An 11883-nucleotide genomic window follows, 5' to 3' on the forward strand; every position below is an offset into this window, starting at 1 on the left:
CTCAGTGCAGCCACAAGCTGGCTGCACAATGGAGGGGACGGTGTCCATGTGATTCATGTAGTTGTCTTCTGCCCCCCTTTATGTCATTGCCCGCGGGCTCAGTTTGGAGCTGTTGCCATTGCTGTCGGCTGCAGAGCCGCCACCAGAGGGTGGTACGTTGGGGGCAATGAGGGTTGGATGCTCCCTACGAGACGCCTCAGAGGCATGAACAACAGCTCCCAAGGGGAAGGTGGAGTGGCAGCGAGGCTGTTCCTCCAGCTACTTGCATGTGGGGCCGGCTCTTTACGAAGCTCTTCCTTGCTGGAAGGGTGCCAGCAGAGCAGCTGCTGGATGGTGACAAACCTAGGGGCAGCCAAGGTCTGGCTTTTGGTGAAGCCGAGTGTGCAGTCAGGTCGTGCCCTCAGGGTGCTGAAGCTGGGTGACCAGTGGCAAATAGCAGCTCCCCTGCCATTTTGTGTCTCTGCTTCTCCTCTAGCCTGGATCCCTGCTGTTACCGCTTCAAGATGACAAACAAAGGACGACGCACCCATCTGCTCTATTGGACCACAGAAGGTGGCACCACACTTAAGCAGCGCAAGCGTCTCCCTCGCATCAGTAAGAGCAAGGGCAAGGTTTCCTCCTGTGGCCCCGTGCTGAAGCTTCAGCCACTGAGGACGGAGCTGATGCCCGGCCAGACAGCGGAGGTGGTGCTGAAAGGCTCCTGCAGCACCCCTCAGGTGAGTTCTGCATCAGGGCATTTCTGCAGCCCCTTGACATTTGCCTGAGCAAATGGGCAAGTGCTTCTGAGAACCTGGTTTCCTGCCATAAGTTACCGTGGCAGCACCAGTTGCTTTCCATGCTCGCCACCATCAGTTGCTGAGGCTTTTTGAGTTCCATGGCTACCATAAAGCCAACTTGGTGGTAGCAAAACATGGCCTGAAGGCACTGTCGCCCCAGGCTCTGTCCAGCATGGCCTTGTACCCTGCCAGGGATGGAGCATTCACCACTGCTTTGGCAACCTGTGCCAGTGCCTCACCATCGTCACAGTGAAGAACCTCTTCCTTGTATCTAACCTGAACTTGCCCTGTTTGAGTTTAAGTCCATTACCCCTTGTCCTGTTGCTGCAGTCCCTGAGAAGAGTCCGTGTCCGGCATCCTTGTAGGCCCCGTTCAGCTAGTGGAAGGCTGCTCTGAGGTCTCCCCGCGGTTTCTCTTCTCCAGGCTGAGCAGCCCCAGTTTTCTCAGCTGGCCTTAAAGTTAGAGGTAGACTGGGAGCCCAGGCAGAAAGTAACTAAAGAAATGGCCAGTTGTCTGTGTGGGGAAGCAGCGAGTGAAACAAAACACCCAGGAAGGTAGGGAGTGTCTGGGAGCAGCATTGATTTTCCTCTGTAGACAGACACGGGCCGGGAGCTTGTCCGGCCCGGAGACCGGGACGAGAGAAATGAACCCAGTGTGCCAGCTCTAATGATCCGAATGATGTCCGTCCACATGGGAAAGTGTTCCAGGGATCATTAGAACTGAGAGCTTGACTTGTGTCAGTATTCCCATCAGCGCTCGCCCCGCTCCCTCAGCCAGCCCCCGTGTGCCGAGGGCAGGCAGGTCTTGCAGCACCCTTGGGTTGCAGCTCAGAGGGGCAGATTTCAGCAGGGTCACTGAGTGTTCTCCTCCCTGGACCCTTCTCTCCAGGGGAAATCCAGCTCTGCAGAGGAGCTGCTGTCTGACCCCGGTGTGCCTTCCCTGGCTCCAGGAGCACTGGGCACAAGTGTTTAAGTGAATGGGGAATAAATGTGCATTAAGCTCCTGCTGCTGCTAGAGTTTGAGAGGTGTTTTAAAGGATTGCCTGAGTGGTAGCTTGAGGAAGACTTGATCCCTCAGCTGGTTGACTCCGATGGGACTGTCCGTGTGCAGTCCTGAGCCCATGAGGCTTTGCTGAAGAGGGAAGAAGGAACCAGAAGGGAAATGGTCAGGCCACTGGTGAGGGTGCCTTCCTGGAAAGCCAAATGGGCATCTGTGAGCTCAGCTGTGGCTACCTGGCTCGTGCAGTCCAAGCCAAGAGCCTGGGATTGGGTCTTCCACCTTCCCTAGGTCTCGAGAACTTCATACTCTTGAGGCTGGTTAGAAGCCCAAGACCCTGTGGTGCACGTGCAGCACAGGTGATTCTGACGTCTCTAGGCTCTGAGGAGGAGTTGGGTTGTGGTGGTCTATCAGAGGGAAGAGAGAGGAAAAAAGGGAGGAATGTGGGGAAGTGAAACCATGAGGAGGAATCAGGAAAAGTCTTGGATGTAAGAGCATCCAGCTTAAGTAGAGGGTTTTCATGCCAGGTTGAAGACATCTCTTTCCTGGGGAGGTTTGTTTGACAGGCAGGTCTAGGGGGACACAGTACATCCTAGGAAGGCAGGCTGTCTGTTTGGGGTTTTCCCAGGGATCCTTTCCACTAAACTTGCAAGGGAGGATTTGCTGGCATTGATCCTTCTATCCCCTGTTTCCCTTCATACAGTCTGGTTTGTTTTTTTTTCATGAGTTCCTACAGTTTTCGGTAAGCATTTTGTTTGGCAGTGGGACAAAGCAAAGCAATAACCGTTTGGGATGGGATTGTTCTGAGAGCTGTAGGCAGCACAAGACTCCTGAGGGCCTTTTGTGGTGGTTGGGTTGTAACACGAGGGACGCGTGAGTGCAGAACAAAGAGGATGCAGCTTATAAAGAAGAGAGGGCTCCTGAGGAGACCAATGGCTGTAACTTCATGCAGTAATGGGGCGTGTGGGTGGGCGGCTCAAAGATGCAGTGTGTTTTGTGGACACCCTGATAACACCCGCTGGGGGCCGTGTGGCTCGCATGCAGGTGGTGAAGGAGAAGCTGCTGTGTCACGCCATCGTGGGCAAGGAGGGAGTGAAGAATCTGATCGTGCAGGTGGACGTCACGTGCGAGTTCATTGCTCCTGCTCTGCAAATATCCAGCAGAGAAATCACTTTCCGGGTGGAGAAGGTGAGTCTCTGCATTGCATCCTGGCACTGACTGGTGTGGCTGGGGTGTGCCTGTGTCCTAAGGAGGAAGTTCTCCAAGTCCACAGAGCTTTGGCTGTTGACTTGAGCCAGGCCCAGCTTTTGTCATGAATGCCGAGATCATTATTTCACCCCTGTGGGGCTGGGGACAGTCTCCACAGCTCTATTCTGCCCTTCTCGAGGTGCAGACAGAATTGAGCTGCTGAGCCAAGGGCACGGGCTGAGATGTGGGACCCGTGAGAGCAGCGTGGGCTTTGGAAGAGCCACTTGCTGTGCTGGGGCTGCAGGTGGAGAGCAGATCCCTCCTCACCCTCCCTGAGGTGGTGGTGAGAGGAGTGAGGATGCTGCTAGAGATGAGGCTGTTCTCTAAGTTGAGCCAGGTAGAACTGAGATTACAGCTGCTCTGGCGAGGGGGAGCATGCCCCCCTCTAGAGAGACGCCAGTGTCTGTAGTCAGGGTTTTGAGGATCTTCCAAGGTGTGGTGATGTCCGAGCAGCGATCGTGTAGGGAAGCTGAGAAAAGCTGAGATTCCTGTCAACTCCTCAAGCTGATGAGGAAAAACTGGCATCTCTTGCGCCTCTTTGCCTTCCCTGCCGTCGGTATGGGTGCTGCCTCTTTGCCTTTCCCAAGCCTCACCTTCTTCAAAGGACCCACGAGTGCCCTTCAGCTGCAGCGATGAGAGCACCAGTGCAACGTGTGTGCCCTTTAGTGTCTGGATCCCGACTCCTGCATCACCTTTCCCAGTCGCGTGAGGTGTCTGAAAAAGAGCAGATAGCTCATGATTTAGTTTCTGCGGTTTCAGGTCTCTCCTCCACTTCCCAGGCTTCCAGAGAAGCACAAATCCTGTGAGCAGGCGGTTCACATCTAATCAGAAGCTTTTCAGCTCCCCCTGATGTCTGCCTGTGGTCTGCTTGATGCCACATGCTCCCATGTGTTGCGTGCTGCGACACTGCAGGAGTTGGATGCCAATGCATCCACAATTAGTTTCCCAAAGACTGTCTAGTTTAGATAAACCATGCAGGAAGCGCGGAGCAATGCATGGACAGGAGGAAAAGGCTTAGGCTGAGCTTAGCTTTGAGGCTGCAGCATCTTGTCAGTGGAGCAGGGGCAGCAGGTTGCGGCCAGACTGTTGAGGTTTGGAGCTGTCTGCATGTGCCCGTGAATGTTCAAAGCTGACCTCGGGCTGCTGCAGGCTGTCCGCTGCAGGCCATATCCTGCTTGCTTGCCTCCTCTGAGCAGCATCACTGCCTTGCGGGCCTGGCAGAGCTGATAGGGTGGTAAGAAACTACTGTATGGGAGTGGAAATGGCCTTGTGCCTTGTGCCTGTGTGTGCTCTCTGGGCAGGAGAGGACACACAACTGGAGCCAGAGTGGGTTCACTTTCTGTTTTGGATCTTGCTGAAGCAGCTGCCTCCTCTGGGGGGCTGCTCCCTCATCTGTACGCGAGACTGTTTCCCTGTCCCCTGGGGAAGGCTGTGGGTTCTAAACGCGAAAGCGTCTGCTAGAGTTGGAGGACAAACTTTGCAGAGGGGTAGAAACCAATCAAAAGAGTAAATAGAGATGGATGCACTTTTGGGGTTGGAAAATTTGAAATGCGTCTGAAGGGGAGGAGGTCCATGGCCACTTCAAGGTCATTTTTTCTTGTCTCCTGTTTCTGTAGCACCCCGGTGATGTCCTGGCTGTGATGTACAAGCCTCTCTCTGTAAAGAACATGTGCTCCCTGCCCCTCAGCGTGGTCCTTGCCTTAGAGCAGCCCTTCTCCATCTGCACTGCGGACCAGCAGCCTCTCCCTGCAGATGCTCAGGTGAGCAGCCCCGGACTTTCTTGCTGCTGGGCTTTGAAGAGGGATGAACGTGGTGGTGTGTCTCTGTTGGGAGGTCCTCCATGATGGAAGTGTGTTCTGTAGAGTCTGCAGAAAAGTGGCACAAGCTAAATCAGATGTGAAACGAGCTGCTGAAGGAAACAGAATGCCATCTGAATTGGGAAGAGACCTCCTGGCTTGAAGACAGGGGGAGGAGGGAGCAGGCACCCAGCTGTGGGCAAGCTGTAGGAAAGGTGTCTGCTGGAAGGCATGCCAGCTCTCCAGCAGCCATCCTCAGATAAGCTGGGGAACAGCTTGCTGTCTTTGAGGGCAGCCCTGCCTTTGGGAAGGCTGAGGTAGGCTTCTCCAGCTGCTGTCTGGCTCCTGCCCTGGTGTGTGCGGAAGGTGTTGGGCATGGGCTCTGCAGTGCACGTGTTGTCAGAGGTGCAGCCACCGCTGTGCTGCAGGCTAAAGGAGTTCCTCCAGAGTGAGGGCGAAGGCCTGGGTGCCAGAGTGCTGCTTTGGTTGTGTTTAGCAGGTGGCTTCTGCGGCTCCAGAATTCAGGAGACCAACGTGGATTTCCTCTTGTATTGGTGCAGAGCACAGAACCGTGAGCCTCAGGCAGCTTCAGAAAAAAGTGCGGTGCTTGGTCAGACAGCGTGAAGAAAATGAAGGATGAAGCGAGAAGCCCGTGTTGGGGTCACACGTTGAACATTTTCTCTTCATCTCCTTGCAGCCCATGAAGCTGAGGACAGGGGAGGAACTTCAACTCTGCATCGGATTTAACCCTGCTTATGAGGAGGATTTGCTTATCCGGGCAGCGGAGAAGGCTCTGAAGATCAAGTTCCTGGAGCATCCTCACGAAGAGCAGGTCACCGTCCGGGGAGAAGTCTACTTCCCGAATCTCCAGATCCAGACCACGGCCGTGGACTTTGGCTGCATCTTGAATGACACCAAGGATGTGCGTTACATGGAGATGACCAACTGCAGCCCACTGGTTGTCCAGTACCACTGGGCATTCCTGAAGGACAGCCAGGTGAACCCAGTGAGGTATGCGCACCTCTCCCTCTCCTGGAAGCTCTTCTTCCTGATGTCCTGTTTGTGGTTTGCAAAGCCCGAGGCCATTTGCCTGATCTGCCAAATTGTTTTCAACCTTCCCTTGAGGAAATCACACCTCTGAGTTGTGCTCAGCCAAGGTGCTCAGGGAACAGGTGATCTCCGCCAGTTTGATGCTGGGAAGGAGACAGCATTCTCCAGCCAGGCTGGGACTGTAGGACACTACTGACCCTTTTCACATAGCCATAAGCTGGAGTCCTGCTTTATCTCTGCAGCTGCAAAGCCATGCTTCGGCACTTGGAGAAGCGGATGTAGAAGGTGTCCTTCCCTGCTAAGCCCATCTGTTGTCATTTTGTACTAAGATCCTACCCAGGCACTGCCATCAGAGTGACACACTGCTGTCGCAGTCCCTTGCTCTGCTTTGCTGTAGGCCTGTATGGGTTCCTGGGGGCAGGAGGGCTGATGTAGAAAGCTGCTTTCTCAGATCTTCGTGGCCTGAGGCAAACAGCCCCTTGAAGTGAGTGTTCATCTCTTGAACTGCACGTCACATTCACAGAAGAGCTATGTAGAGTTTTAGTGAGGAATGGCAGGTTCTGCTGTGACTTTAGGTCCAGCTGTAGATGCTGGAGGGAGCCCTTGTATGGACATCCCTGGGAAGGAGGACCATGCAGTGGTGGTCTATGGTTTCCAAGGCCAAGAGCAAACTTGTAGTGGTGCTGAAGCACATCTAGAAGCACATTCCTAGTGTTCCTTCTGCTGCGGCTTCTCTGCATAGCACAAAAGTCTGCTCTGGGCAGTTTGAAGGACGGTAGCAAATGGTTTTCCGTAATGCCCTAGGAAACGCAGCAAAGTTCACCACGTGGCACTGAAGCGCTGTTATTACAAACAAGGGAAACGATCAAGAAGCAGCTGTGTGAAGGGAATTGGGATCTGACTCGGAGGAGGTGACCTCTTGGGAACTGGAGATGAGCTGTGGCTATTAGGAGGGCTTGGGGGAGACGACCAGGGCACTGGGGCACTCCGGGGCGCTCAGCAGACACCATGGGATGCTGTGTGCCAGAGCTGGAAATGAAGATGGTCTCCAAGGTGTTACCACCAAACACTCAAAGTGTTCATTAGGAGCCTGCAGAAGGGCAGCGTGTCAGATGTTATTTCTGGTCCACACTAAGCACTGTTGGTATTCTAAATCATCAGCTCTAACTCAGTCTGACATGGAGGGAATCAAGCATCAGGTCTCATGAAGGGGAGATCAAAGACTGGAACTTTCCCTACCTGGGACCTTGCTGGAGCTGGTCATCAGAGACTCCCAGGATCAGTCGCGCACGTTTATTTTGGTCAGGAGAGAAAAATGCTGTTTCTCTGCCTCAACAAGACTTTGTGTGTTTACATTTTTTTCTTTCTAATTGTCCAGCCCGTTCTTTCCTCCTTGCTCTTTGGTCATTGCTGCTACCTGGGGCAGAGTGATCATATGAGCAACACAATCCAACTGTTGCTGTGTGGCTGGACATAGGCAGTGTAGACCAACGTGTGCCCTTTCTCTGACGTCTGACTGTTGCTGTGTGGCTGGACATAGGCAGGGTAGACCAACGTGTGCCCTTTCTCTGACTTCTGAGGCACGAATCTCTCCTGGTTACTCTTGTTGTAGACCCACGTGGTTAGAGACAGACTAACCCTAAGCCTCAGCCCTTGGACCTCTGAGAGCTCAAAGCTGAGCTAAGCCTTTGCACCAAGGTGTTTTCTCCAGTGACGGAATGGATCTTCAGAATCACGCAGCAGGAGATAGCAGATCTGGAGGCAAGCAGTTGCCAGCTGCCTGCAGCGCTGCTATGGCAGTTTCATTGCCAGGCGTTGACCTGCTCCATCCCAGTTTTGGAGCTCATTGCTGAGCTCACACCACTGATGCCCCCGCAGGGGCACCATCCTGCCGAGGAGCTGCTGTGCAGACTTCCCTCCCTCCCACTGCAAGGTCCCTGAGCAAAGGTCTGTTCTTTTTCCAGGTTCATGGAGACAGAGCCCCTCGCCTTGGGTGTGGAGGAGGTAAGTGGGAATCTGTCTCACTTCCACATTTCCAGTGTAGCAAGCAGTTACATACTCCCACTCCCACTGGTGTCCTGGGTGCTGCTGCCAGAGTGGCCTCATGTCATAACAAGCGCATCGCTGGTCATTGGAGAGGCCACATGGGAGGTGTTATAGGGCTGGTCAAGAACACTCCTTGTGCGGCAGCTATGGAGGACTTTATCCATCTTGGTCCTCATCTAGTGGTGGGTAAGAAATTCCTGCAGCAGCATTTGCTGCGGCAGCATTTGCTGCGGCAGCAGTTGCTGCAGCATCTGGAGAGAGCAGGATGTGAATCAGAGACAGGGAAAAGCATGAGGAGTGCGAGGAGCTGGGCTGGATCCTGCCCCCGGCTCCACAGGCTCTCAGCTCCCAGTCTCGTGTTCTTCTGAGGGCAGGAAAAGGTGTTTTTGAAGGCAAGTTCTGCAGCAGAGAGAATTTCTTGCTGCCAGGAGACACCACAAATGAATGTAGTGTATTAGCTACTGCATTAATTGGGACTGTGGGAGAAGGTTTTCCCCATGGTCTCTCCGTTGGTGAGTGGAACGGCTGCAGTGTGAGATGAGGATGATGTTGCCTGTGTTTGAGGAAGAGGCCCCTGCAGCCATGTCTGTCCTTTGGCCCAAGCTGAGGCTGCTCTCCTGCATCAGTCCCGTGCTCCACGTGTGGATCTCTCCTCCCTGCCTGCAGGTTTTCGATATCCTGCCGCTGCACGGTGAGCTGCAGCCGGGCCAGAGCCAGCGCGTCTCCTTCTCCTTCTTCGGCCACGCCAACACCGTCAGCCAGGTCACGGCGCTGTGCAGGGTGGAGGGAGGCCCGAGCTACGAGGTGGCTCTGCGTGGGGAGGCCTCGCGCATCAGCTACCTCCTGGACACCACCGAGATCGACTGCGGGCTGCAGGTACCGCACGCTGCTCTTGTCAGTGCTCCTTGCCTCCAAGCATGACCGGTGGGCTGCTGCCCACCCGGGTCCAGGGCTCTCCCCCCTTCCCAGCTGCTTCGCTGGCTCTGTGGCTTGGAAGTCCAACGTTTGGGGGATACCTCCAAGCTGGCGTTTAATGGCCATCTCCACCCCAGCTCAGCCCAAAGCTGGGAATCCCTCCTCTAACTAACGCTGCCTCCTGGGGCAGGCAGGATCCCAGTGGTGATCTGCAGAGGGATGTGTCCCTCAGACATCCATCCGCTGATCTGCTCCTAAAGCCCAAATGAGGTGCTCTCTTTTAATGCTCCTGATTCATCAACCAAGGAGGCAGCTGACCTGGGCTTCCAGTCAACGTAGCCGGATAGAATGTCCCCGAATAACCCTCACTGTACTTCTTTCCGGTTACAACCCCCACAGCTGTTTCCAGCTGTTGGCCCTGTGTGCATTGCCCTCTCTCCCTCCCTTTTGGCTTGTGTTGTGCCCACAAATACTTGTGTGCAGGTGCCTTTTCTCCTGAAGTGCCCCAATGCCTCCTCCTGTGTTTCAGCTCGCAGTTGGGTGACACCTTCACGTGCAGAGAGCTTGTGTCCCCTACTTGCTTTATTACTGATCTTTCCATGGTTGCTATTGCACCTCTGCCACAAATAGCTGTTCCTGTGTAGGGCCCAGGGGTACCCTGTGGCCGCGGGCTGCCCAGGCTAACCCAGAGAGCCCAGTGCCCATCTCTCCTGTGCGCTCTCTGCTTCTGGGCTGTGTTCCTTTGCTTTCAACCCGATGGAAGAGGAATGAAATTCTTGGCAGCAGACGTGTGCCTGTAACTTCCTGCTCTTCTGTCCTCTGCTCAGGTGTTTAACAAAGTCATGGAAGCAGCGCTGACCCTGCAAAACAGCGGGAAGCTGGGATTTGCCTTTGCGGTGCTGAGCCCCGGCACAGGCACTGCAGCCAGCCCTCTGCCTGGCGTGCCCCTGGTCGTGCCCAGCAGGGTGAGTAGCACAAGGGCTTCACCCGGCCTGTGTCAGGCTGCCCAGGAGAGCGCTTTGGGGGAAAACAGGGGGAATGAACACACAAGCCCCGTCCAAAACCAGCCAGGAGAGACAGGGCTGTGAGCGACTGTTGCAGAGGCAGAGGAGGTCCATCGAGCAGAATCCTAACGGAGCCCCTGATTGTCCTTGGGCGCCGCTGGCTCTGCTGTCCTACAGCAAGCACCAGTGGGAGGCACGAGTGCTCCGGGAGCTCTTTGGAGCTGAGTGCTGAGCTCTCTGGTTGTGCCATCACTGGAGCATCACTCCATCGCAGCTTGTCATCCTGCCTGGGTGTCTTAGAGCTGGAGCAGTGTTCCTGTCTTGGTGCCCTTTTGCGATGGGAAGAGGAAGCCAAAGGGCCAAGTGGCTTCCACCTTCCTCAGTGCCTGTCCGTCTGAGGGGTGACATGCTGATGTCCTCTCCTGCAAGCTGCTGCCAGGAGCTGCTGGCCCTGCTGGAAGCAGAGGCCCTTCTCCGTTCTTCCAGAGCAGCTGGTGAAAGAGCTTTGGTTTGTTGTGCCTGGCTCTGGCTAGCAGAGGGTAAACCCTGTGAGCAGAAGAGCAGTGAGACTCAGGCGTTTGGATACAGGAAAGCTGGAGGTGGTGATGTCTGATGTTTCCTTATGTATGAGAACCTGTCTTGTGTTCTCAGCGCGTCTGTCATGTGAGCCATCCCTCCAGTGAATCCTCTTTGGTACACTGCGTCCCTCCCTCTTGTGTGCCCTGCAGGGTTACGTTGAACCTGGCAAGCAGCAAGTGCTGAAAGTGTATTACCTGCCAGGAGTGCCTGGAGTCTTCTGCAGGGCTTTCCAGATCCAACTGGGTCACCTGGAGCCAGAAAAAATCTCCCTGAAAGGAGAGGGGACCTTTCCCAGGATCCACTTGGACCTGCCCAGGAACATCAAAGGTGAGCACTGCCTGTCTGCTCGGCTTTCCCCCATGCCATATGCCCACAGGGCAGCTCACAGGCACCTCCAGCAGGCCTGGAGGTTTCAGGGCTGTCAGACAAGGTCAGCCCTCTGGTTGCTTCTTTAGCCTCTGGCAGACGAGCCCATGTGGGCTTTGCCGCAGGAAGCATCGTGCACAGCTTGCCAAGAGGTCTGGGAAGATGATGGCTGGGCAGAAAAGCTTGGGAAAGCTGTAATAGAGGCTGGCAGGGATTTTGACAGGGGTTGGGTTTGCATCACGCTGTGGGGCTGAGATGCTCCTGTGTGGCGAGAAAGACGGGTGGGGGTGAGAAGCAGCAGGATCTCCTTTCCCTACATTGCTGGAGCAGTTTGTGTCTGGGTGTCGGGGGAATGGGGCTTTCCGTCTTCCGTGGGATTTGTGCTGCCCCACTGCTATGGGTGGTGTCCTGTGCTTTCAGGCAACGCCAAATATGAGAAGATCCTCCTGAAGGCCAAAGAAAAGCTGGACAAAGGCAGCCAGAGAGAAGAGGCCATTGCTCTGGGGGAGGCTGTGGCAGCCGAGCCCCGCGTGGACGACTCGGGCACCGTGGTGAGTAGAGCTGCTGCCCTGTCCCGCACGTGCCACCCTCCTGCGAGACACTGGAGCCCCTGCGCCCCACGGCAGCTGCCCAGGGCCCTGCCGGCACTGGGCACCTCCCTGCACACCCCTGGCCACGGAGTGTGTCAGCTCAGCGTGCCCCTTGGGCTGCCCACCTCTGGGAGTTGTCCCTTGTGGCGATGCGCCAGCTCCTGACTACCCCAGGGAGATGCTGAAAGCTGTGCTCGGGCAGTTGGGTTTCTGGTGCTCTGAAGGACACACAGGGTGGTGCTGGGGGGTTTGTTGCTCACCGGCCAAGCCCTGCCAGGTTTACAGAGCGTAAAGCAGCAGCCTGAATGCAGCCTGAGGCTGTGCTGTGTTCTGTATCTCCAGGAGGCTCCAGCTCTCTCATGGTTCCCTTTCCAGGAGAGCTTTTGTCCAGGCTGCTTTGGCACTGACTGGAGGCAGGGACATACTTGGAGCTTTGGAAGGTTTCTGGCTTGTTTGTGTGTCTGTCCAGATCAGCTTTGATAACTGGGCAGGCAGAGACACTGGAGTTCATTTCTGT

Source organism: Lathamus discolor, chromosome Z (assembly GCF_037157495.1).
Source record: "Lathamus discolor isolate bLatDis1 chromosome Z, bLatDis1.hap1, whole genome shotgun sequence".
Classification (NCBI taxonomy): Eukaryota; Metazoa; Chordata; class Aves; order Psittaciformes; family Psittacidae; genus Lathamus; species Lathamus discolor.